Below are 27000 nucleotides of genomic sequence, written 5' to 3' on the forward strand. Positions count from 1 at the left end.
CAAAAATGGATGTGGTATAATCCTTACGTTCAAAAGGCTCACAGTCTAGCCTGAGAGATAAAGATATTTTCAAGCCCTGTACAGTGTGATACAGTATGAATAAATGCCCAAACAGGCACAACGCAGAAGGACCTACTGACTTTCTTTGATGGTCAGGGAACGTTTCACCAAGAAGATGTCGTTTGAACCCTATCTTGAAAGAGTGAATACATGTTCCAAAGGTGGATAAAAATGAAACAGTTTCCTGGTAGAAAACATTCCAGATGTGGTCAGAACATGGTAATGTTTACTCATTCTTAGCTTGGTGTAGCTATGAAGACGCAATGTAGCAGAGTCTGAAAAGTAGACCGTGCATTGAGTCTTTCCGTGCCACACGGAGGAATCTAGACTTTATCCTGGAGGTGACAGCAGGTCATGGCAGCTTTTTAATCATAATTGATAGTCCAACAAAAAAACAAAACATGCAATTTGACATTTTCTGATATATTTAGTTATCCTCTACCCTCACCCCATTCACAAGTCTTTGCATATTACCACTTCCCAGAAATATAGCCCGAGCAGAGAGGCCCTGGGTCTCTTCTGAAGGATCTTGGCCCTGGCCAGAAAGCCTCACTAGTCCTCAGGTGGCCATTTATTTTAAATCTTATTTCATCCCCAAACCCTGGCTAATATTTTACAGTATACCCAGAAGACATAGAATCCAACCTACCAGTAAAATATTTCCAATCAGTAGATATGTTCAGGAAAAGGGATTTCATCTTGCAAGCCCCAGAAAAGCAAAATAAAACGTTCATATAAGTATTTATAGCACGATTGATAACATCACTTTTGTCTCAGGAAATTCTCAGTATCATGAGAAAGTTCAAAAGCAAGTGAGAAGCAGTCACATCCTCCTTCATCCACAAGTAAAATCCAGCCACCTTGCAAAGAGGAGTTTTACGGCCTTCAGGAGTGATAGGGTAAGGAGAAGTGCAATTGTTTGAGCGACTTACATGATATATTTCTGATATCTCACTGAAGTCCCTAAAGAACAACTTATCTACACTTCTCTCCTGATAGCTATTGTGTCAGGAGATGAACTCAAAATGTGTATTGAAGAATATGATTGTAAGGGTTCACTCAGAGAAAGGAATTTCTTTTTACACTGTATACACAAGTAACGGTTTTATTTTCCTCACACTTTGCTTCTGTCTATCAATAACATTTCTATAAGTGGATTGAACCAAAGCCTTGGGAAGATATTGGCAGTGAGAAGATCTGAGTTCCAGACAGATTATACACTTCTGGACTTAGACACAAAATCAAAATTAAGGAAGAGGCTAAGATCAGAACTTCATAAATCTCATAAATGCGATGCCATTATTCAAGTGCCAAAAGTCATCATCAATACAATTCTAATGAAATTTTACAAATAAAAAACTGTGAAAATGAAAATCTGTAGGAAAAAAAGAGCATATCCATGTTTTTCCTGCCTGCATGTCTTTCTCTATTGACACACATTTTGCTTCTCTTTATTCACTCATCTCCTTTTTTATAAACCACTCATGTTTTTTTAATCAGTTGCTTAATCAGAGGATCTAAACACTCTATGGGAAATTTCTCCTTTCTTATCCCTTGGCTACATGAAAATAAAGATGCTAGCTGTGGCAAATTTTTCAGAAGGATTTCTGCTTCCTAAAATGTTTAATTGGCAATGGAAATAAGACAGGTGTTAAAGGTTATGTTATCACAATTATATTGATTTTCATTTTATTTCCATTAGCAACTTTTGTTAACTTTTCAAATTACATATTGTTACTTTGACCCATTTTTTAGATGCCTCAGTGGATCTGAAAGGCAGTAATTTGGGACTTAAAATTTGAACTTCAATTGTTATATTTTTAGTACAACCGAAAGATGTTCACAGAAAAATGTGGATCTAGATTAGAAAATACAGAGTTGTTTTATGAAAGCCACTACCCTTTCTAGTTCAAGTCTCTTTTCATCCTTTATTTTTCCTAAAATAATTTTTTCACTAATATTTTTAGCTAATTACTCACTCAGTTAATTGGATTAATTTTAATAGTGGGTTTTTGTGTCCCTTTGCTAGCTACAAGGATGAAAATATTTTGAATTACTTATGCTAATTTAACATTGCAGTATAAATGTATACTTTTTAAAAGAAATTTATAGCCCAAAGATTTTTAGACACTGTCAATGGTATTCCAATTCCTACAAGAAATTGTTGAGATTCAGGAATCATGAACCATGCCTAAGTTCTTGGAAACTATGTGTCTGCTATGGTGGCTGTTGGCTCCTGTGAATGGAAAAAAGTGCCACAGAGAATTTCAACCAACATGAAGCAACTGTTCCAAAGAATGTGGCTTAAGATTTTCAAAGACCAGTCAGACAGTTAAAGCATGCAGCTGTACTAGAAGGTGACCAAGAATAAGAATAGATGAATCAAATAACAAATGCATTACAAGACAGGTTTGAATTGCCAGGACTAAGTTAAGTTTTATAATTTTACCTGAAGAGCATTCACATTTCAAAAGAAACAGAGTTAAAATATCAACAAACATAGAGTAAATTTCATAAATGAGCAGTGGTAAACAAAATGGTAAATAAATAACGTCCAAAGTCAAAAGTTTTCTTGACAATGGGAAATACCTAAATCCTATACGTTCTTTTGAGGATAGCGCATATGACAATTTTAAATCACGCTAAAATTCAACTACAAAATTCTCCCAGAATAAATTAGCTTCCAAAAATCAAACATTTTCAGAGAGCCTATAAAAAAAAGATAAGTGTGAAGTGTAGGCCTTCTGTGGAATCACCAAAATCTCTCAGCTCTTTATTCTTTCTAAAAAGTTTCCTGCCGAAATATAATTTAGAGAACATGCAGAAAATAAATGTAAGATGAGCCAAAAAAGTATGAGGCCTGAGACTACAATGACAATTTAGAGAATATAAATGTTATTAAACATCAACCCACCCCTTCTTCATGATCACAACTCATTACTTCTGAAGAAAACAGGGCTTGACCAACGCCATTGTGAATTACTTATATAAATTAAATATGCCACTTCTATAGAAAAGTTTAGGTCAGCAGCAGATGTTGGTAAATTCCTACAGAAATGCATGCCCAGAGAATGTTTTTTTTTTAAATGGCAGAAATCTGCTAGCTATTCCTGCCTTATCTGCAACAGCTGAGCAATCTTTCAGTGCCACGCGGAGACGGAAAACTTGGCTCAGATATAGCGTGGACAAGCTTGCCTTAATCACATTGCTCTTTTACATGTGCACAAGGACATCAACATTGACAGTACAGAGTAAAGCAGCCATTTGCTGAAAACAACTGTCAACGTTGTCAAGTTTTTGGAACCTCTTATAATGTGATTTGTATGACAAATCTTGTGGCATTTTGTTTGTCAGCAACAGTAGTGAATTTCCATGTATCTGGGAAGGCAGGAGAACTGTTCAGAAGTGGATTCGGTTTCTTTACACAGACTGCGTTAAGGGAAAACAGTTATTAATTTTAAAATGACAGACTTCAAATAGATCTAGAATTTTTAAAGTGGAATTTCATTTAAAAAAATCACAGAAGTCTCTTTTCCCCCCTTCCTCTCAAACCTTAAAAAATTGCAATAGCCGTTCAAGTTTCTTTTATTGCACTCCAGGTTTTGAAAAGTGTTACTGTAAAAATATTAATATTTTCTGAGACTGGAATCTGTGGCAGTAATTACTGGGGTGTGTTCTAAGTGACAACAGTGGGTTCAGTCCTATCTTCCAGAACTAGGTGTGCACTGCCATGCAGCTCATGAAATCGGATGTAACAAGTTATAACTAACCTCGCGCACACCAGTGTTATTCAACAATGTGCCTATTAAGAGACAATTACAGAGATCTTATGGTTCATTAGTTTTTCAACGTTTCCTTTATTCCTACTCTGAGCTGCGTTTTTCATACAGCTCTTCCTTAATGTGCTTCACACGTTTGTCCTCAGCCAAGGTCCTCCCCAGTGTGGGTGGAATCCGCTGGGACAGGCCATATGACAGACAGAGTACCCTCCTCCCTGCACCTGCCGTAAAATGCCCTTGGGTGCGTGAGACAAACATACCCATCTAGCAAGGAAAATCTCAGGTTCTGCACATCTACACTACTTATGTTCCTTTAGAAGAGATCTGACAAAGTCTGTGAAAGAATCTTTTGAATGCTTCTTCTCATGTGGGTTATCTGGTTAGAACATTCCAGAAAAGATACTCTCTCTCCCCCTGTTATGATTCTTCTCCCCCCTCCTCAAAATATGCTGAATATATTGCTTAGAACCACCTTTGTAAATATTAGGTACTCAGCGGTTTTGAATTGAATTGAAATGATAAAACTGAGACATGGTTGGAGAAGGAATGCTTCAAACCCCATGATACCTAGTTCTCCTTCCTTTTTTCTTCCCTTTATTTTTCTGGAAGAGTACTGGATGAGGTGCCGAGAGTGGCAATAGGAACATGATGCAAGTCATAGATGCAAGTCACATAGGTAATTTAAAATCTTCCAGTAGCCATATTAAAAAATAAATAGAAACAGATGAATTAATTTTAATAATATTTTTATCTAATCCAATATATCCATAATGTTATGTAAAATATTCCTACATCTTTGTAGTAACTTTTTGAAATCTGATGTGTATTTTATACATACAGCACATCTCAGACAGGGCTAGGCACCTTTCGAGTGCTCGATAGCCCTGGTGGCTAGTGGCTACCATATTGGACAACAGAGTTCTAGAGAGCTCAGTTCTAGTAGTACTATTTTGCCCACTTGCTTATGTGACTTCAGGTAAGTCTCTTTTCCATTGAGTCTCATTTTCTCCATCTCTTAAAAGGGCTTTAATAATGTCTGTCCTATTTTATCTGCAGGTAATTCGTGATGAACACATGGAAAAATACATTTTAAAGTATTTTGAAAGCTAGGAAGTTCTCTCAAGTTTTAATTTTTTGTTGCTGTTTCTTTCATTCCCTAAAAATTCCTCACTCTTCCCTTTTTTCTTTTCTTTTCTTTTTTTTTTTTTTACTGGCTGCTAGTTAAAAATCACATATATAAATATATATATTATACATATGATAAGGTTTGATATGTTTTATGGTTTAAAAAACTACTGTCAAATGCTTAGAGTATCAGTCTTTCCCCTCCCAATAGCAGCTTACCTTCATGAAATCCCAAGATTATGATAATATCATTAGCTTGCCTTTTCTGTGATGGTCACTCTTTCTAAAAGACACTTACATTCCCTGGTTCTGGTACCCTTCTTCCATCATCTACTTGGGCTTTGATACTTCTAGAGTTTAGCTGAGTGTCAAAGGTAATGTAGAGGTTAAAAGGTAGGACCCCCATACCAAGATTTATCTTAAACATCCAGGCTATTCTCTATGTATAAAAACAGTTAAAATCGAAAATTGTATATGTGGTTGAAATTTCAATCACTCTATTTTTAGTACAACCTAAAGGTGTTCACAGGAAAAAGTGGATCTAGAGTAGAAAATGAAGAGTTTTATGAAAGCAACCACCCTTTCTAGTTTGTCTCTTTTCATCCTTAAGTTTTCCTAAAAGAACTTTTTAGCTAATATTTTTAGCTAATTACTTGCTCATGGGTAGGAAAGGCCTGGGTAGGAAACCTCACCTCAAATTCCCACTGTTCCATTTCTTCAAATTCTGAAAACCTGCTTTGCCATACCATGATCCTTACTGGCTTTTCCCCTCCAGAGTATTTCACATTCACTTTTGTTCTCCCCATCTCTCCCTCCCTGTCTCCCTCTCTCTCTCTTCCCATTGCCCTCTCAACCACCTCACTAGGTGTGTTTTCAGACTAAAGCTACACTGTAGCCACACCCCTTTCCTCCCCCTACCTTTTCTCTAGAGCAGCTTGTATTCAGTATCTGGCAGGCTAGAAGTTGGCTATGGCAAAAGACCTTTGAACTTTTGGTTTCTTTGTTTACCAATAACCACTATCTTGTATCCTGTAAATATAACATTTAAAATAAATTATAAATTTAACATATAAAATATATTAAGTTATAAAACATCTTAGAAATTAGCAGAATCTAGAAGTAACACTAGCTGCCCAACTCATCGGTCCCAGTAAAACAGTCATCTATCTGAAAAGTGATCTAAACGTTGTGGGTTGTTTTTTTTTTAATGCTTTTGAATACGATCTTAACCACCATTTCCAGTGATGTGTCTACATACCAGCTGCAGCCCTGCTGATTAGAGCATCAATACCAATTGATTTTCTAACACATATTTGCAAAGTCTATTGTACCTCACTGCACACTGTACACTATTGGTATTTAGCCAAAGCTAAGAGGAAAAAAGATTTTGTGTACAGAACACATGGGCCCCAGAGAGTTTCATAATTCCCAGGAGAACAGGGGAATCAGGTACTCAATGTCAGGCTAAATGGTTTCTTACAGTTAATGTGTTTGGTGGCCACAGGCTCAAATAATTCTCTTGTCCAGAGCCAGGGTTACTCAGCTGTATAATAACCTCTAAAGTCTCTCCTTCAAAACGGACTCAGGATTCATGGCTTTAATTTTGCCACCGATAATATGAAAAGTATACTCCATACAGTCCTGAGCAAGCATTCACTCTCAGCTTCCACTATAATGAAATTCTAATTGTTTCTAAAGTTTAGGAAGGATAAAATGGTTAATCTCCATGATGACAAAAGGAAGCCAGGAAAATAAAGTGACACACTTGAATGAACTGTGAGGAAATAAAGTGCACAACATGCGATAATGCCATGACTCCGTGTTATTGCGCATTTCTGGGCTGAAAAGATATGGCTTGATGGGTAATTTGTCATGCTGTGCAATAGAGAACAACAGTAAAGAGACTTCAGACAGAAGAAAATTACACAAATAGTAGGGTGGAAAGGTATAATTGAAGATGGCAAAAGATTGAAAGAAAGACATTTAAAATTACTGTACTGACCTACTAAATGCACTTGGGCGTGGAATCCTGGCCTCACAAGGAGAGGCATTAAATGACTGCGGGCTGTGACACTACTGCGGAGGGATGCCAATCTCCTGAGCTCTCGGAGGAGAAGAACACAATGCACCGCCAAGCTTCAGCAGCCTCGACCTGCTTTCTTTCTGAGAGGAGCCAGGGCTTCCGGTGAACTTAGGAGAAGTTTCCTAAATAGGTTTTGTTTTTTTTTAAATTATGAGTAGATTTCATTTAGTATTTAGGGGGCTTAACGCCTTAACTTTCTGAAGTCAGTAAATCTCCACTCTGTAAAACTGCAAAACCACTGTAATATTTTTATTAATGAATTCATGCAAAAGGATTTTGCTTCTCACATCTGGTTAAGTTTCTTCAGCACTGAAGAGTCCAAGAGAGCAGCGTGGCAGTGTGCAAAGCACATCCATAAGTCTGGGAACAGGAGACACCAGCACGAGCCCGGGCTCCTCTGCAGGCTTGTTAATCATGCCAGGCTCTGGGCAAGTGGCTTCACCTCGCTAAGCCCAGTCCTCCTCTGGGTAGAAGGAGAAGCATGGACCAGACACTTTCCCAAGATTTCTACCAGTCCCATGATTCTACCTCAAACAGCAGAAGCTCCAAAATGCTTCTCAATAAAGGTTATTTTCTTCTCTTTCCCAGGCTCTTAATTAAAGCAGGGATGTCCCAACCAACCATACTTTGTAATGGCGAAGGTCATTCATCAACTTTGTTCACTTCTGTTAGACGATATGCCTTCTACCTGTCATGATTACATGGGAAACGTAAATCATTTGCAGTGTTGGTTAATTATAAAGTTCTTTCTATTTCTTACATATAACTGCATAATCTCAATGTACTTTAAAAAGTTCATCTTGACAATGCAGAACTTATTACAGGAATGTGATATTTATACGAAGGAAAGTACTATCTTTGATGACGACACTAAATAAGAAATGGTAGCATTTTTGCAATTCTTATTATTACTACCATGTCTACATTGCCCCATAACTTCTTCCAGAAAGCAGAAATCTAAGGTAATGATTCCATTAACTGCTCAAAAATGTCTTCTAATGGGAAGTGTCCCAAATATATTACAGGCTGGGTAAAAAAATGTGTAAAAACTATTTATAATTAATGAAACAGTGGTTTCCATAAAACTAAATAAACTTAAAAATGAGGTCTTAATAAAACAATTCTGTCTAGATGACATCACAAGGAATACATTAAATTAGATTTCAAACTTCTAAGGGGTACATTTAAAAGTACTTAGAAAGACTACACAAAACGGACTTGTGACGTACTCTGGGAAAACATCTAGATTTGCCTTAGAGATCTTTAGAGACTCACTAGACAACTGCAAAAGGTCTTTAACATCACAAATAGAATTTGGGGCTAGATTTCATTATGAGACATCATTATATTTTTTTTCCTTCAAGTTAAACATTTCAGATATTTAATATTTGGTATGTTTTATATTTAGATATTATAATACTGATGACAAAGAGCAGCAAGCACTATATACAACTCCATTCAAAAGCATCTTATCCTTAACTTATTTCAATATACAAAGGTTACTGTAAAACTTCAAATGGAAAATGCATTGTATTAGAATCTAGCAAAATCTTTCTCCAACTCCATGGTCTATCACTGGTGTATTACACATCAAAGAACAGACAGAGAGGTAATTTCTAACTAATATCAACAAAATCATGTATTAATTATTTAATTAGAAATTCCAAAAATCAGAAAACTAAAAGAAACATCAGAAAGTCACTTGAGCTGGAGTTTTATCATATAGGTTAATCTTTCGAAGAATGTGGTGAGGAAAGACTTAGTCTTCCCATAGACGAAGACTCATCCATCCAAAAAATGAGTCTTGATGACTTTTAAGGTCTCATCCTACTTTGGGATTATATAGTGTATAGCTATGCATAACTACACCTGAGAATATCCTATTCTTTAAATAGTTGGTCATATCAGAGCCAAAAAAACTCCTCGGAATCCTCAAGACTCAGTTTCACTGCCCACATATTATGACTATTTATAAGAAGTCTAATCAGGGCCATAAAAGTTATTACCATTCTTATCAACGTAGACCTGTCCAGGTCCAAATGCTGTCATTTAGGAAAAAAATAATAAATCATTCATTCATTTCTACATGTAACAAACATTTACTGGCTCCCTATGATGCCAGGCAGCGTCCTGGCACCAGGAATAGAGGGACAATTAGACAGGCATGGATTCTGCCCTGACAGTCTAGTGGAAAAGAGCAGGCAGTGAATGAATAACAATCAAGTGTGGTGAGTGTTAAGATGGGATAAGCACAGGGAACCAGGAGACCACACAAGGCTCTGTTAAACCTCCCAGGCAAGATAAGGTGAAGCTGAGACTTGAGGAATGAGTAAGAGAGTTCCTTTTGTGCAAGGTATTCTCTCACTTCTAACTCTTTGCACCCGTTTCCCTCATTCCCTGCATACCCTTCCCACCTCCTCATTTCTTCTCATCCTCTTAGATTTAGTGTGGGCAGCATCTCTTCAAGGAATCCCTCCCTGAGTCCCCCATCTCAACAATCTAGAGTGGACCGCCTCCCACTCCCCCCACCCCTCGCGCTGCCAGTGCTCCCACCAAACCCATACATGTTTACATCCACCAGTCCTGTGACTGCCCTGTACAGGCTTGGCCTGTTGGGCTAATAAAATCCAAGAAGAGTTTTCTTTGAAGCTTCTGTGAAAGCCTTTCTAGCTCCTCTAGAAAGGCTCTGAAATAGCCCCTCTCCCTTGATAGATATCTTGCTGCTAGCCACTGATGAAGTTAATCCACCCAGAAGGTAAGGAAAAAGAATGAAAGGAAAACTAAGTTAAAATTACTGGATTAAAATGTCCCTGAATTCCACCCTACCTCTGAACTTTCAGTGGTGGGGCCAGCAAACTTCCTTATTCCTAAAACCATTTGAAGTTGGGTTTTCTGTTACCTATAGACTAAAGCATTGTGGCTGATTAGAAACAGTATAGATGGGAATTGTGTCTTTTTTTCCTTACCTTCCAACATACTATTTAGCCCATAGCAATTGTTCAATAAATGCTTCTTAAATAAATGAACTAGATAATTCAAAGAAAATATCTGTCAGCAGTGAAATCATACATTTTATACCGAAGAAAACTGAAAGCAAATTCAGTTTTCAACCAGGATTTTTTAAAGTGTTTTAAAACTGTAATTAGAAAATACAACATTTTCAGAGGTTTCCCATATGGTAAAGAAAGCAAATCTTGTCCTATGCTGTTCTAATCCTCCTCACTCAGAGCCTTTTATCTCACCCCTACTATGCCCACGAGACAGTTCCTCTTACACCCTTGTTACCCAGGGTCCTTGTATTTTTCTAGCCACCCCACTTGCAAAACCTGTTCTCCAGAAAGAGCTGTAGGCTCACTCACACTGAGTTCTATGGATCTGACTTAAACAAAGTGTTATCCTTTCTAGGGATATTTGCAAAATCCAAAAATTTTAACCTCTAATTATGCAACTTCAGGTAAAGGAGCAAGCAGGTAAAGGAGGCATTTGTGGAGCCTGATACCCAACTCTGTGGTCATGAAATAGCAGGAAGAGATGCCTGATTTCCTTGCAGACAAGGGCAACTCCAAATACTGTCATCAATGGCCAGCCCTACAGCTCGACAGGAACCTACTCTTGTTCCATTTTCTTAGGAGCAAAATATTCCAGTAACCAGTGAACCACATTCACCAAGCGATATTCGTGCCTCTAAGAAGTTCTGGCTGCAGACTTTATTTCTGGGATGGGATTTAACACCATCTGGTCTGTATCCCATTTGGAAGTGAATAACACCACAATTACAAGAAGCATCTACACTAGAAATTCCCCTACCTCCAAATCAGGTAATTATAAACAATGCCTGATTTACTCCAACACTGAGCAAACTCAGGATTCTTGGCTATAGACCCTAAACTCAGATGAAAAGTAAACTCTTAGGAAAAAAAAAAAAAGTAAATGTCCCTAGTGTTCCAATCTAGAACAATTACAAATGTTTTGGCTACTTTTTCTTTTGCAAATCAGTTATTCCAGATCACCTTTATTGCCAAACATAAAAGCATCCCACTGCACACCTCAACAGAATTGCCTCTATATCCTTAATGTCTTTCCAAGCAATTTTATGCAGTCAGCACCCTATACTTTAGGAAAGGAATGGACGTGTGCTTTATGGGTTCCTTATAATAGCAATGAACCTTCATAATCAGACCCATTCCTTAATTTTGCTTATTTTTTTATGCAGCTGCATTGATACTACCTAGCTAGACAAAGACAAGAATGAACATGAGACTTGAGTTAAAAAAAAACAGCAGCAACAATACAGCCATCCAAGGAGCAAGTGCTGAGCTTGTGAAAAAAAACAGCCCCCATTTTATTAAATAATAGTGTTCATGCAAGGATGTCTGAAGTACTCTGCAAGGCTAATTAGGACAGATCAATGTACACTTACCTCTTCAGAAGGCTGAAAGGTGTGTAGTGACTATGTGTCATTAAAAATTTACTTGACTATGGGCATCAGATGTCCATGAGAGAATGACCCTGGTGAGCACTCTAAGTTTCCATTTTGCTCATATCCTTAATGCATCAAAAATGCCATAGACGCCATTACTATCACACAGCCTCGTAGCAGCTGATGTGCTATATATGTTTGAGAGGGTGGTATCAATTAACTATATTATCTATAAAGCCATACTTGCAATTACTACCACTTCACAATTTATCATTAACACATTTGGCAGATTTTTTTTTCCAAAGTAACATTTATTTAAAGGTTAATCAAAATTCTTAGAACAGCATTTATTATAATGTGATTTTTGATAATTGACTAAATCAGTGGCTCTTAAGAAAAACACCCTTGTCTCGGTCCTGCTCAGTATACGCCACAGTGCCATTTGGGGAAAAGAAATACATATTAGAAATGTTCATTTCAGACCTCGTCATGGAAGATCATATATTAATGTAATCAGGTGGTACATTTACATGCTCATTAGTAATCCATCATTAGTCCAAATGCTCACTATTAGGAATAAATGTACGAGTTATTCAGAATACCCAGAAATAGTATTTCTTATTTAAACATTCAGAATAAGCTGACTGAAATAAGTGCACACCTTGAATTTGAACTTTCAAGGCACATCACTAAAGTCAATCAGTTATATCAGGACACTCTTCTATAATAATCTCAATTATAAAATTCTTGCCCCTCCCTTAAGGCATGGAGCAGTGGGGGAAGAGTTCCAATATCCAAATCTTTTTAATTCACTGTAACTGCAAAAATTCCTGATGAAGTGTGTGTTTAAATTTTATGCTTTAATACATAGCATGCCACTAAAAACCACATTAGTTATGCTTTATGCTATTTAATCATATGTCAAAATCTGTAAAATCTGTTCTAGCACGCTAAGGTAATTTAACTGCAATTAATCAATCAAAGAGATAAATAAAATGTAATAAATGCCAAATAATGTAACATCTTTAAAAATGAACCACTATATACACATTTATTCTAAAAATACTTATTAGCCAACACCACTGAAGGAAAAAGAGTGAAAATTAGATTTACTGAATCTTTTTCCCATTAGTAGCTAGCTTACTCTAAACTTAAAAATAGTTTAAAAAGGTCTTTGGCATATTCTGGCTTTCCAACTAAAATGAGAGCAACTTCAGGGTCAAAATGTTTCTTTTTTTTAATCCCCTATGCCTAACACAATGTCTTAATTATAACAGGTGTTCAGTGTTTTTTGGATGAAAGAATGATTGACTCAAACTGGCACAGACTAGATTCTTTTATCATAATGTTCAGGACCTACAATAATAGTCCTACTTCTCCTTCCAGCAAAAAATGTATATTATTCTTTATTGGCATTTAGCTAAACTTAGTATCACTTTCTCCATTAATTCTTTTGTCTTTCACAGAGTCAGTTAGGAACCAGCAAGGAAGGTTGGTGATATGTATTTGTATTTCTTCCTCCAAAAGAAAACAGTGATTTTCTTTTCAGGGATGTAATTTAACAGTTTGGTGGATACAATTTTGGACCAAGACTAGGAAGGCCAATTATAAGTCCTGGGCCAAGTTAGCAAGAATTCATTAAGCATCAAGTACATTCCCCACACTAGGCTACAAAAATACCAAAGGAGTCAAAAGCATGCCCCTAATTTCTCAACCATAAATCAGAGGAGAAGACACATACGTGTTCGTTCGACAAGCATTACTGACTACACTTTACTCCATGCAAGTCACTGAGGGGAGGAAGATAGCCAACAAGTCTCAGTTCTCAACCAGAGGCTAACAGGAATTAACCCGTAACTGTATGTCAATTAAAAAGTCATTAATATCACTGAAAAAATACAAACCAATTCCCACTGGAACCCTAGAAGAGAAAGCTGGTGAAATCATGGAAGTCTTAACAAAAAAGGTGGCATAAAACTTGATCAAGAGAAACTCCCAGATAACATAAATTAGTTCACTCACTAGTGACAAGGGGTTGAAAGTGCGATTTCACAAGTTTTCAGAGCAAGTTATATGCTTTCTTGATAATGACTGAATCTATCTGTCCTTCTCATCAAATTCGTTTGGGTCACAAAATGATAATTTCTAGATTAATGACCACTCAGGACAAGGAATACTGAAGAACTTGCCTTTCCAGGCTCCTGATGATAACTGTAGCTGAGAAATCTCAAGATGGAAATTATCACCAGGATATTACAGCAAACAAGAGTTGTCCCTTACACCACTACCCCACTCATCCACATGTGGCTTCTGAGCACTTGAAATGTGTCTAGTCCAAAATGAGTTGTGCTGTAAGTATAAAATACTGGACTTCAAAGACTTAGTTACAAAAGAAACTATACCAATAATTTTTATATGTGTTACCTGCTGAGGCAGTAATATTTTTGGCTATATTGAGCGGAATATGTATATCATTATTTTCACATGTATCTTTTTACTTTTTACCGTGGATACTAGAAAATTATTGAACCGTGCTAGACTAAAGGCATTTTGAAGAAGAATGATTTTTTGAAGGGTTTCATGCTAGAAAGGAAGGATAAAATTCAACAACAGGCACTGGCATTTTAATATGATAATGAGACACAAAAATTTTATATAATGATCCACTCAATACATTCCTCCCCAAAACTCAGAGTCAGGAAAACAACAGCATCCCTCTTGATGAACTGAATCTCCGGCTCCACTCTGATCTGAGAGTAGGTGGCACCAGTTTTTATGTCTCCCTTTTCCTCAGAGTGGCAGAACGATTGAGTCTAAAATTCAAATTACTCAACTTCAGGCCTTTTTTGCAGTAGGGCCTTGATTTTCTAGTTCAGTTTAATCCCTCCCCTGATTTCTTGCTTGCCTTAGTTGGGCTCCTTACTGTAATCGTCTCATTGTAAGTTACGAAAAAGTTTTTTGGAACTAGGAAGAGTTAAATAGCAAATAAGAACGTGAGTGAGACTTTGACTATGGTGTAATCAGTGAGAGGCCACTCTCCAGAGACTCACTGTATCTGTGGCCCTTCTCCCTGTTACAGGGGTGAGGCAGAATGGATTTTTAGAAATAACAGCCTAGTACTCACATTTGGGATCATAAATACAGAGCTGGCCCCATCCAAGGCTGTCACCCAAGGGCCAGTGAGATAGACAGGCATAACATTCAACGGGCACAACGAGTTCTGAGTCACACGCAGCTGTAGGTAACATGGTATCAAATCAGACAGAGGAAGGAGGGACTATCTGAATACCTAGAAATCAGGCAGGGAGTGGTCATTTTCAGATTTGATTATATTCTGCAAGACACCACAGTGCGGAGTGAAGACAGAGACAGCATCCAAAGATCCAAGGAGACCTAGCAGAAATCTAGTCGTGTAAAGAGAGAAAAGGGGGAACTTCCCTCGTGGGACAGTGCTTAAGAATCTGCCTGTCAATGCAGGGGACAAGGTTCGATCCCTGAACCGGGAAGACCCCACATGTCACGGAGCAACTAAGTCCACGGGCCACAACTACTGAACCTGTGCTCTACAGCCCACAAGCCACAACTACTGAGCCTGTGCACCACAATTCCTGAAGCCTACACACCCTAGATACTGCACGTGCCACAACTACTGAGCCCACGCACTACAACTACTAAAGGCCACACACTCTAGGGCCTGTGTGTCTCAACTAGTGAACCCATGTGCTGCAACTACTGAAGCCCGCAAGCTCCTAGAGACCATGCTCCGCAACTAGAGAAGCCACCACAATGAGAAGCCCACGCACTGCAACGAAGAGCAGCCCCTGCTCGCCACAACTAGAGAAAGCCCGCGTGCAGCAACGAAGACCCAAAGCAGCCAAAAAATAAATTAAATTTTTAAAAAAGAGAGCGAGGCTGAGAGAGAGAAAAGGGGATACTTTCTGGGACTGTGAGGCCACACAGGCCCCCGGAGTTAGGCTCAGAGTCAGGGCCTCCCAGATCCAGCAGACTACAGAGATTCAAGCTGAGAATAAGCAGTGAGCCTAGCAGTTGTAGTTGGGCCACCAGATGTACCCACTGAGGGAGAAAAAGTCAAAGGCTCTAAATATGCTTCCTATTGTCATTGGGTTTGGTCCAAGAACTGATAGGCTTGCCTACAGGTGGGAGCATCAGTACATTCAGCTCAATTTTGTTCAGGTACATGCAGGACGAGGAAGTCAGATGCGGCACTGCCTCTCTCTTTATAAGTGGAGGAATTACATTGGTGCTTATTTAACTCTTATTCCAAAATTAATGTTTCAAGCATACTCAGGCTACCTAGAAAAAAACATTTCAGAGCTTCCCAAATCTATGAAAAAGCCACTGCTTCCTGTTAATTCCTATTCCTCTCCAAGAAAAATGCTTGTAATATTATTTAATAGTATTATAGAACCAGACTAACATTGTACAATCTTAAGGCTGTAGGAAAAGTACATAACACATGCAATGTTATGTAACCTTAAAAGTCCTTATAATAAACACATTTTCAAAAATAAATAGGAATAAGAAATAAGTAATAATTTTCTAAGATATACAGAGATAGGATAGGATACAGAAAAGATCATGGTCACACAAAAATCAGGACGACCCAGTTGGCATAAATTACCAGAAAATGAGAAAGAAATATTCTAAGTCAGCTGCACTACTGACATAGTGTGGTTTGTTTTATGAAATGGTTTTAAAGGATTTAGCACACAAATAACAAGTTTTTATTTCAGAAAATCAAAATTAATAAAATGTCAAAATAAAAAGTAGTACACAGTTGGCCACCACAAAAAAAAAAAAAATGAGAAAAGTTCTCAGGATCTGATCACTAATAAATTACCTGTTAAATCTAAAATACATTATTTCTATCTTAGCAAAATTTGAAAAAAAAAAAGGACCAAGACCCTACCGCTTCATCATTTTTTTTAAAACAGAAGAATGAGTTCAAAAGATAGAACTAAGTGTGAATTTCACAAAGTAGATGTAGGCAATTTCAAATCGGCTGCTGTGTTCATAAAGGTAAATGACACAAACAAAGCTGCCTATCAATACACCTTGAGACCCTATTTCAGGGAGACTCAGGTTGGGTTAAAAAGTCTACAGATAACAAATATTGTATATTAACACATATCTGTGGAATATAGAAAAATGGTACAAATCTACCAGTCTGCAAGGCAGAAATAGAGACACAGATGTAGAGAACAAACATATGGACATCAAGTGGGGAAAGCGGGGAGGGTTGCGGGGGAATGAAGTGGGCGATTGGGATATCAAATAGTACACTCTAAATATATGCAGTTTATTGTATGTTAACTGTATGTCCATAAAAGTTCTTAAAAAAAAAAAAAAAAGATGGGCCACAAGCCAAGAATGCAAGCAGCCTTTAGAAGGTGCAGAAGGGATTTCCCTGGTGATGCAGTGGTTAAGAATCCACGTGCCAATGCAGGGGACACGGGTTTGACCCCTGGTCTGGGAAGATCCCACATGCCAAGGAGCAGCTAAGCCGTGCACCACAACTACTGAGCCTGCTCTCTAGAGCCCGCGAGCCATAATTACTGAGCCCATATGCTGCAGTTACTGAAGCCTGCACACCTAGAGCCCATGCTCCAAAACAAGAGAAGCCACTGCACTGAGAAGCCCGAGCACTGCAACAAAGAGTAGCCCGCACTCGCCACAACTAGAGAAAGCCCGCGCACAGCAATGAAGACCCAACGCAGCCAATAAATAAATAAATTTATTTTAAAAATAAATAAATAAACATAAAAATCTAGAGAAAAAAAAAAAGTCTACGGATGTTTGCTACCCAGTGAATATTCCTGTAACGCCCACAGGTACAGACTCAGACACCCTGCTTAGTCCAAGGGCAACTCCAAGGAGGTCTTCCTCACACTGAGAGGAGGGGTAGTTTCTGGAACAACAACAACATTAAAATATTTCCAGCTTATATATTGTAAGCCCACCTAGGCATGGGTTTGTGAAATACAGACACAGGCTAATAAAAATTCTAAGACAACTGAGTTGTCACCATGTGACAAGACTATAAATTCACATTGAGTGGCTTTTCTAGTGCTTTCTACTAAATATGAATAAAACCAAAATATGTCCCCCAACATATCAGAAATAAGATATATATTCTACTTAGTTTCAAGGGGGAAAAAACTTTTATAACTTAAGAAAACTCAAAATATGTGACAATCTATCACTGAATTAAAGTACATTTTTACTAGCAAGTGACAATATACATACAAAACCCACTGCAGCTCTGTGTTTGTCCTCACACACAAAGGCTATTTCTAAACAGGTCAGAGTAAAGCTTTGGCTGATGGGGGTTGATGGCAGAACAGGGCCTGAGATCAGCCAGAGTTGTGTGTAATCCAAAACTCATTGATATTTAAATTTGGAATACGTCTTTGAACTTACATTTGAACATGTTGTGAGAACACGAGACTCCTGTTACTTTATACGTGCTCATCCTTATAAAATGTTTGCCTTGTATGGTGAAGATATTTTACTGAGGCCTTACTGTGTAGGGCACATCGCTCTGGGTGGTGAGGGAGGAGGAGGGTTATTCACAAGCCTTCTGCAAGTCCTTTACCGCTAATACATGTCCCTCAAATAGAAGCAGGGCTTGACTAGGAAGTTGTAGGAGACGAGGGAGCAGCAGAGACATTGCCTCTGGACTTGGGAATGAGATATCCCTCCATACACATACTCCATTGTACTTCCCATTAACTGGGTGTTATTACAATGTATTGTAACTGGCTATTTCATTCCTTATATCTTCCATGAAGTTGCACGATTTTTAAGAAAAACTATTTGATTTTGAAATAATTAAAAATTCACAGAAAGGTGTAAAGAAGTGTCCTGTGCCGTGTACCTTTCCCCCAGCCCCTCTCCGCACTCGCAGTGTTAACATCTCACATAACCACAATAGCAAAATCAGGAAATTAACACTGGTACAATCCACAAAGCTTGCGCAGATTTCACCAGTTACGCATGCACTTATTTGTGTGTGTGTGTGTGCACACGCGCGTAGCTGTATGCATCCTTATCACATGTGTAGCTTTGAGTAACCACTTGACTGTGCCACCACCCAGACTCCCAGGCTACCCTTTCATGTCCACACTTACTCCCTCCCCTCCCCTTTCACCCCTGGCAACCACTAATCTGTCCACCATCTCTATAATTATGTTATTTTATGAACTGTTATATAAATGGAAAAAAGCAATAATGTATCTGTTTAAGATAAACTCTTTTCATTCAGCACAATTTCCTTGAGGTTCAGCCAAGTTGTTGCCCACAGCAATAGCTGATTACTCGTTATTGCTAAGCGGTATTCCATACTATGGATACATCACTGTCTGTTTAACCATGCATCCATTATGGACACTTAGGTATTTCCAGTTTGGGGCTATTAATTAATAAAGTTGTCATGAATATTCATGTACAAGTTTTAGTGTGAGAATAAATGGCAAGATTTTTAAGGGGATATATTGTGTCCTATTCATCACTGTATCTATGACACTTTATACAACACATAGTAGGTACTCAAAATATTTGCTGAAGGAATGAATGAAAGAACCACAAAATTGCCTCTAAATGGCCAAAAATAAAACAGAGCTCATCTTGTGGAGAAAGCATAATTAATTGGGAGGAAAAATATCAGCAAGAGGTCCTGGAAGTTGCGCTGGCAGTTTAAAGACTTCAGCAGTGTTCCAAAGTACACACACACACACTTCAATTCCAACATTTTCCACTTTGTTTCAAATACTGAGCTTCATGTTAAGATAGTGTTTGAATTAATAAGCTATGGTTAAACTTTTTTTAAGAAACAATTGGAGAGACTTCCTATCCAGCCAAGATGGACTAAGAGGGGCTTGGATGTACCCTCCTTCCTAAAATTACAACCAACAAACTCTGATAAAATACATGAAACAATGATTTTTAAGACACAGGACATCAGGCAACAAAGAACAGTGATTCCTGAGGGATGAGAAGCCAAGGAGGTAAATCTTATGAATGCCCTGCTTACTGCCTTGAGGGTTTCTTGGCAGTGGCACAGGGAGGGTAACTCAAGGGACACAAACTCCCTGAGATGAGGAAACAGAACTGAAGGCATGGCAGAACAAGGCGGCTACAGCTCCCAGGTTAGAGCACGTGGCAGAGAGCTGCTGCACAGAGAAAGCTCTCCTAAGATCTGCAGAGAGTCCCACTCGGGAGTTTAGCAGAGTATTGATCTGGGCAAATGTGTGAGGAAACCACCCGAAGCTGGGTATTCCTTAACCCTAAGGAATAAATGGATCTAAGCAGTGATCAATACCTGCTAACATCTGAAACAGAGAGAGAACCAGTAGTTTGGCCCAGTCTTCTCCAAATGAATCTGGTCAAGTTCCTAGTCTTAATTACCAACAAATAGGAAAGGCATGGGACGGAGGAGCTTATTAAACAACTCCACAGGAATGCATCAGCAAATACAAAGCTCTATAAGCACAATCCAGTTTTCTCAACAAACAAGGAAAAACAAATAGAGGGGGAAACCTATAGATTAAAAGAGAGGAGAAATATCAACCAATTGCAATGTATGGATCTTATATGTATTCCGTTTCAAACAGTAAAAAGTAATTATAAAAATTTTTGAGACAATTGGGAAAATTTGAATAGTGATTGTACCTATTTGATAGCAATAAGAAATACTGACTTTTTCAACGTGGTGTATTTTTTAGATGTGGTTCATTTTCTCAAGTTAAAAAAAGTCCTAATCTTTTACAGATACCTACTGAAATATCAAATGATGCAGTGATGTCATGTCTGGAACTGGCTTCAAAATAATTTGGGATATGGGTGAAAGGTAGTAATGGGGATATGATGAAACAGTTACTTACAAGATAATAGCTGTTGAAGGCAGGTGTAGTTGTATGCAAGTTCATACCATTCTCTCTACTTAAGAATATGTCCGGAAATTTCATATAACAAATTAGATAAACTTTAAAATACACAAATAAATACATAATTGAGGTGGTAGTTAAGGACTCAAAGGTCACAGTCTATGTTTCTGAATGAAAACAATTTCTCAGACACAGAGGTATCAGAGATGATATTTTAAGAGGACATTGAAGACTGTGATTTGTCAGATTTCCTTACGGGAGGCCCATGTCTTCACACAGAATACTGGCTGTTAAGCAAGGACCGACCTTCTTTCTCTCTGAAAACCTGACAGTACACGAGTGGTTGACTACCTAACCTAAGACACCGAGAGACATCAAAGGAGACCAAAAAACTGGGTCTATAAATGTGGTTGTTACTTCTTCCTGTTCTTTTAATAAGGCGAGGTGTGTGAGAAGTCTAATAGAGCGTGTGACTGCTGTCCTTCCAACAGCATCCTTGCAGCACAGCTCCTTCCACTCCATTTGGCCATTCCTACCTTTACTGTTTGCTTAACAACTCCACTTACTGCTCACACCTTTTAGTTTCTGGGTTTTGAGGTGAGGGGAAAGGAACCTTTGGAGATGTCCAAAATTCTTTCTCAAGTCAAATAATTCATTAGAAAGTATGTTTGATCTAGAAATTGCTCTTTCTTTTCTTCTTTTTTTCTTTCTTTCTTTTTTCTTTTTTTGAAAGTAAGAGGGATACTTTGAGTAGCTTGCTCAAAATTCTGCCAAAAGAAATCTCCTCTCTTTTCTTGCCTTATCTGAATCATTCCCTCCAAAAGGATATGCCCAAGTCCAATAAATGGAGTTCCTAAGAGGATGAGCATTATATTTTTCATTTTAAAAAATTCCTCATGGTCTATAGTTCACTATCCTACAAATAACCAATATCCTACATATATGCAAGAAATGAGTTGATTTACTAATTTTTTAAAAAAATCAATGTAATTTTTGAAATCTCAGTACTTTAGGCAATTATTTTGTCTATAATACTACTGTGCTAGTACTATTATTAAAATATCATCATACATCCTAATGTTCATTTTCACTAAATGTCAGAAAAGGCCCTCGGAGCAGATTTTAAACCTGATGTGTGCTTTGGAAGCAAAATCAACTTTGGGGAATCAAGACCAGTGAGCATTTGTGTAGCCTGGTTACATTTTGGGAAGTATCTGCAAGGATGTATTGCAGAAATTGTAAATGAAATTTTCAAAATATTTATCATCAGAGTTAGAACTTTCATTAAAGTGTTTTTCTTTTTAGACAGAGTCTTGTTTACAATGTACATTTTAAACGTTGCTAGTCCAGGCTTATAAAACAATATTATAATGTTTTCTCATCAACAGTATTAAAAACATTTATCTCTGGGAAATGTTATAAAAATTTCACTACAATGATAATTCAAATATTAAAGCAAATATTAAAAAGTGATATTGTATGATAGAATACCAAAGGATTAAAAATTCTTTGCAAGAGGGTATTTTAATTTCTGATAAAAGCAAAATATAGTACAGTGGCCACAAGTCACATATGGCCTATATAAATTTAAAGTAATTAAACTTAAATAAAATTTAAAATTCATTCAATTTCTCCATTATACAAGCCACGTTTCAAGGGCTCAACAGACACATATGGCCACTGGTTACCATACTGGACACTACAAATAGAGAACATGTCCATCATCACAGAAGGGTCTATTGAATAATGATGGTCTTTGTTAGAGGGACCACTACTGATGAACTGATGTGCATATATCAATTTATTTATATTAAGTCATTTTTTCTTTGATATAGGATGCTGAATTAAACATATCACATTTAAATGATTTTTCTGGAAAATCTATATTCTAATGTAAATAGTCAAAATTGTGCCATAAGCACTGCAGTATTTTCTTTTTCCTCTCATTAAAAGGAGAATGGAATTTTTAAAAATTCCATTTCCTCAGGATAAGGAATTATAACATTGGCTCGTTTTCCCTTTCAATCTACATTTTCTTTCTTTTTTTTTTTTCAGATCTTTATTGGAGTACAATTGCTTTACACTGTTGTGTTAATTTCTGCTGTACAACAAAGTGAATCAGCTATATTTACACATATATCTCCATATTCCCTCCCTCTTGAGTCTCCCTCTCACCCTCCCCATCACACCCTTCTAGGTCATCACCAAGCATCCAGATGATCTCCCTGTGTTATGCAGCAGCTTCCCACTAAGCCATCCATTTTACATTTGGTAGTGTATATATGTCAATGCTACTCTCACTTCATCCCAGCTTCCCCTACCTACCCACCCCCCACCCCCAACCCCTGCCATGTCCTCAAGTTCGTTCTCTACATAAACGGTACTGATGAACCTAGTGGCAGGGCAAGGATAAAGATGCACTGTCTTTCTTTATAACGATCTATTCTAACCCTGCTCTGCTTCCAAGTTTACCCAGCAATGGCCCTACCTTTATTTTGTGGCAAGGAATCCCTGGTTTAGAGGGCAGTACTTCAGACCTCCGACTCCACACTTGTGAAGTTTGTAACTAGCATTAAAAAAAAGACAAAAACAAAAACCTCACAGCTTAGCCAGGTCCTCCAACCAGGTGAAGGGTATGTCTAATTCATCAGAGAAACTGTGAGTGAGATCATCTCTGTCATTCATGTTTAGCAAGGAACCATGCTGCAGAGCAAAGATGGAAATAAAACAGAACAAAAGTAAATACAAATAATATGAAGAATTCCCAAACCACAGGGCTAAACCAGCTGCATTTAAATGCAACTCCTGAAAATCTTGATGAAAAGTAATATGTCTGTGTTTAAAAGACTAGTTAAACCATATAGCTGATCCAAATGGTAAAAAAAGAGGTCTATAACTGTATAAGTATACTTTTAAGTATTTTCATTAAAAAGTAAATTATAATGAATAATCATTTAGTATTGAAAATGATTTGATTTTAAAAGTAGAAAGGTCAAATATGAAAAACATAATAAAGTCCAGGTAAAGAAATACTTGATAGAATAATCCAATTATTTTATAAATGGATCTTTCTCCAGAATAGCGTGTTGTTTCGAAACTAATTTTCCATAGTAGATTCCATAGTTCCTGAAAATTAATTAAAGCCTTGAAATTAGCTACAGAAAGATACCTTAGTTTGGGGGCAAAAAAAAAAAGAATGAATGAATGAATGAAAATAATACGCCAACCTCCCAAACCATCCTGCAAACAGATTTTTGCACTTTGGAAACTACACTTGCTTTCAAGATTCTTTGGGTCAATTTAAATACTTAACCTCCCTCTTTGCTCACTTACTCACTCCCCAAGCAAGTCTAAAACCAAATAAATTGCTACAAATGTTTACGAACAAAATATCACTTTCCAAGTCCTTTTTCTTAATTGTTAAAATTTAAGAAGTTTTATTACAATTAGGTAGTTACTTCTGGCACAAGGCCCCTGAAACACTGCTTCTCAGACACTAATGGGTCTTGGAAAAGTTTGAAACTCTCAATTCATTAAGACTTTGAGTAGCTGTTTTGTACCTAAGAATGAGAATTGATGGAGAGGTTGGGACTAAACACAAAATTTTATGAAATATGATGAAAACTTAAGGGTTTTGTTATGATGCACATAACAATCAGGAACCTGTTTCTTTTTAGCAAGCTCCTAAAAAGTACCTCCCGCATAATTATTAAATAAAAACACTCACTTATTCAGTACTCAGCTAGCTTTTAAACTCTGAATAAGAGAAGTACACAGTGAGAGAGGTACTTACATGGTTTCCTTGGATACTGGATGATGCCATTCAGGTCTATGTTTTTATCGGAAAGTGGTGCCCTGTGGAGAAATGAGGCTTGGTGAGTGGCTGTTTATACATAGTAAGTAAATAAGAACTTTGTTTATTTTACAAAGCACCTTTGATTTTGACCCAGATTTCTTTTTCTCATCACACCCAACCCTTGTAAATGGCAGTAATATGGTAGAACAGGTACTTTGCACAACTCTTTTTAACACCACTTAAGAAATCATAATTAATAAAGCAGAAGCGCTGAATGTCATGGCTAAGCACATTACTCCTTGGGCTGCTTTATACATCTTCACTACTATATTTGTGTCAGACCTAGCAATGAACACTGCCTGCCTCTCTTTTCCTTCAAAAGGAATTGTTCTCAAAGCATCAATAAATAAATTAATCTAAAAACTTCACATAAATGTAAATGTCCTTACCGTAATCAAAGGGTAAGAGAACTCTAGCTTTAGCCTGCGCCTAAACATCCAGGGTTTCCACAGACATTAGCTGCCATTTTAAATGTCGTAGTGGGATCTTCGATTCCCAATCGTTTAAGTGCTATGAGCATACAATTTTGACATTCAGTCTCTCAGAACTACATGCTTTCTAATTTTGGTAGCATGATTAATCCCTCCTATGTGATGAGTTTCAACCTTCTAATATTTCTTTGGATCGAAAAGAACAAATGAGCTACAGCAAAGAATGGCAACTAACTTTAATGCTTAACACAATTTAATAACCTGAAATGAAGTAAGTGTGTGCTATGTTTCCATTAAAAATTTTCCAGCCACAATTAATTGAACAAAAACTCGTCTTGTTCCAAGATTATTCTTGGAAATGTAATTTTAAAGTCTGTGTGAAATTAGGAAACTTACTTTTTACCATATGAAAGCAATCTCATTTTTCAGGAATGATTTTTGGATAGACTTCCGGTTTGATATTTTCCATTTGAACCAGCAGCGAATGGGCTTGGAAGGGGGGAGGGGAGGAAAGCAATTCTGTGTTCTTTTGCCAGCACTGACAAAGGTCTGGTTGTCAGTGATACCTTTACAGCTAAATTTACTCCAGAGTGACAGGAACAGGTGCACCTCGGCCTGCCAGACACTTGTGCACAGGGATCACGCATCTTACGGCTTGACGATCAAGGGGGGAAAGCCTGGGTCTTCATAGAAAAGGAGAGGAGGCAAACGCAGCCCAAACTGGGGGGTTTCTCTTCAAAGCCAGCTGGTCTGGCTTTATTCTACAGGAATTTTTTTACCTGTCAGAGTTTGGACAACAAAGCCCTCAGCAGGTGCTGACGGGTACAACTTCCTGGAGAAGCAGAAAGGCGCTGGTGAGTTTCAATTGCCAAAATACATTTTTTAATCTCTAAAAGTTGATTTTATTATCTTGGAAGAGGCACTGCTGAGGTACCTACACTCAGAAAGCTGATGAGACCATTGGAATCAGAGCCAACTAACTCAACAGTGGGTTTTCCTGGCGTAGAAAATAAGGCTGTTATCATTTGACAATTTTTAGAGTAAAAAAAAAAGTTTTTTAGAAAGAAAATACTTTATATTTTTAATGTTGGTCTCTTTCATTACTCTCTTCAGTATCTGAAAGATGAAGAATTAATTATATATGATACTAGACTATTCAAATAAATGCATAAATATCATTTCATCCCTTTTATCTAATTCTGTCATAATCTATTCATTCTAAATAAACTGTTATTTTTCAATAAGTCTCCAAATAAAAATGTGAAATGGTACATGCTCTTTTCAAAAGTTGCATGGGCTAGAATTTTTTTATGCATGCATGTGACAGGAATATGATTAGAGAGAATATAAAATTAATTTTATTTTTAATACATTTTTAAAAACATGTATTGCACAGAATATTCAATAATTAGAAGCGGCAACATTTTCTCATTACAAAGAGTTTCTTTAGAGAAAAATCTTCAGAATAAACAATCAATACACTACTGAAGCATGTTTTTACGTCACTGATTTCCAAAATTAGTACATTTATATATTTGGTATTTTTATTTTGTGAATTCAAAAGTTTAGGCAAAAATATTTTTTTAGAATAGGATTTTAATTAATGCAAAATATGGAAAAATGAGACCACATGTTAGGACATATTTTTAAAAAGTGATTCTATTTCAAGGACTCATTCTTTTAACTATGCTTCACAGCATTTCTCTACAAATTGTTATATTATAGCAAATTGAAAACATTTATTTAAGCAAATAAAGAGCTTAAAGCTAGGGACTATACATAGTAAACATATGAAACCATTTTAATAACCAAATTCCATATTCACAAGCAACATGGACTAATGAATGTAAAAGATGCACAGCATACATTGATCAAGAATGCTATAAATTATTATGCATAAAATCAATTTTCTGGGCTGTGGGGGGTAGAATTGATGCTTAAGAAGAGAAATGCTCCTACCAATATAAATTAATACTATGAGGCAATTGTTTTATTCCAACGATCCCGTAAATAATTTTCAATCTACATATTTAACACGTTGTCACATAGTGGGAAAATAAGATCTGATTTTTTTTTTAATGACCACTGTATCTAAAACAATTTTCAGATCGATGATGACACAGATGTGTCACAAATTTTTATGTATCATACTTTTTCAGACTAACTTAATTGCTGTTTGAAATTATGAAATATTTGTGGTTTTAAAAATTAGAAATTTTCCACCCCACCAAAAAATCCAATATTTTTAAAACATAATCTTATCTACATCTTAATGAAACCATATTTTGAAACCTCAAAACTCAAATCTGATTCTCATTATAAATCATTACAAGTAGAATA

At 37.0% G+C, this 27000-nt stretch overlaps 1 protein-coding gene and 1 long non-coding RNA gene across 8 annotated transcripts in view; one reads left to right on the top strand and one right to left on the bottom strand.

Moving 5' to 3' along the window:
* Nucleotides 1-24746, bottom strand: part of LOC130838766 (uncharacterized) — a 136448-nt gene extending 111702 nt beyond the window's left edge. Inside the window, exons 1-2 of the long non-coding RNA XR_009049711.1 lie at nucleotides 24619-24746; nucleotides 24167-24228 (exon numbers count right to left, since the gene is read on the bottom strand). This is a non-coding gene — a long non-coding RNA (uncharacterized LOC130838766). The remainder of the gene's footprint in view (nucleotides 1-24166; nucleotides 24229-24618) is intronic.
* Nucleotides 24747-25289: 543 nt separating this feature from the next.
* MEF2C (myocyte enhancer factor 2C) overlaps nucleotides 25290-27000 on the top strand; it is a 163517-nt gene continuing 161806 nt past the window's right edge. For 3 of the 7 annotated variants that reach the window (XM_057739595.1, XM_057739586.1, XM_057739601.1), the window contains exon 1: nucleotides 25336-25514. The gene's annotated coding sequence lies outside the window, so the exon portion shown is untranslated. Of the gene's footprint in view, nucleotides 25515-27000 lie in introns of all 7 variants that reach the window. The other 4 variants (XM_057739609.1, XM_057739507.1, XM_057739499.1 and 1 more) reach the window with 3 other exon arrangements.

Source organism: Hippopotamus amphibius, chromosome 1 (genome assembly GCF_030028045.1).
Source record: "Hippopotamus amphibius kiboko isolate mHipAmp2 chromosome 1, mHipAmp2.hap2, whole genome shotgun sequence".
NCBI classification, from domain to species: Eukaryota; Metazoa; Chordata; class Mammalia; order Artiodactyla; family Hippopotamidae; genus Hippopotamus; species Hippopotamus amphibius.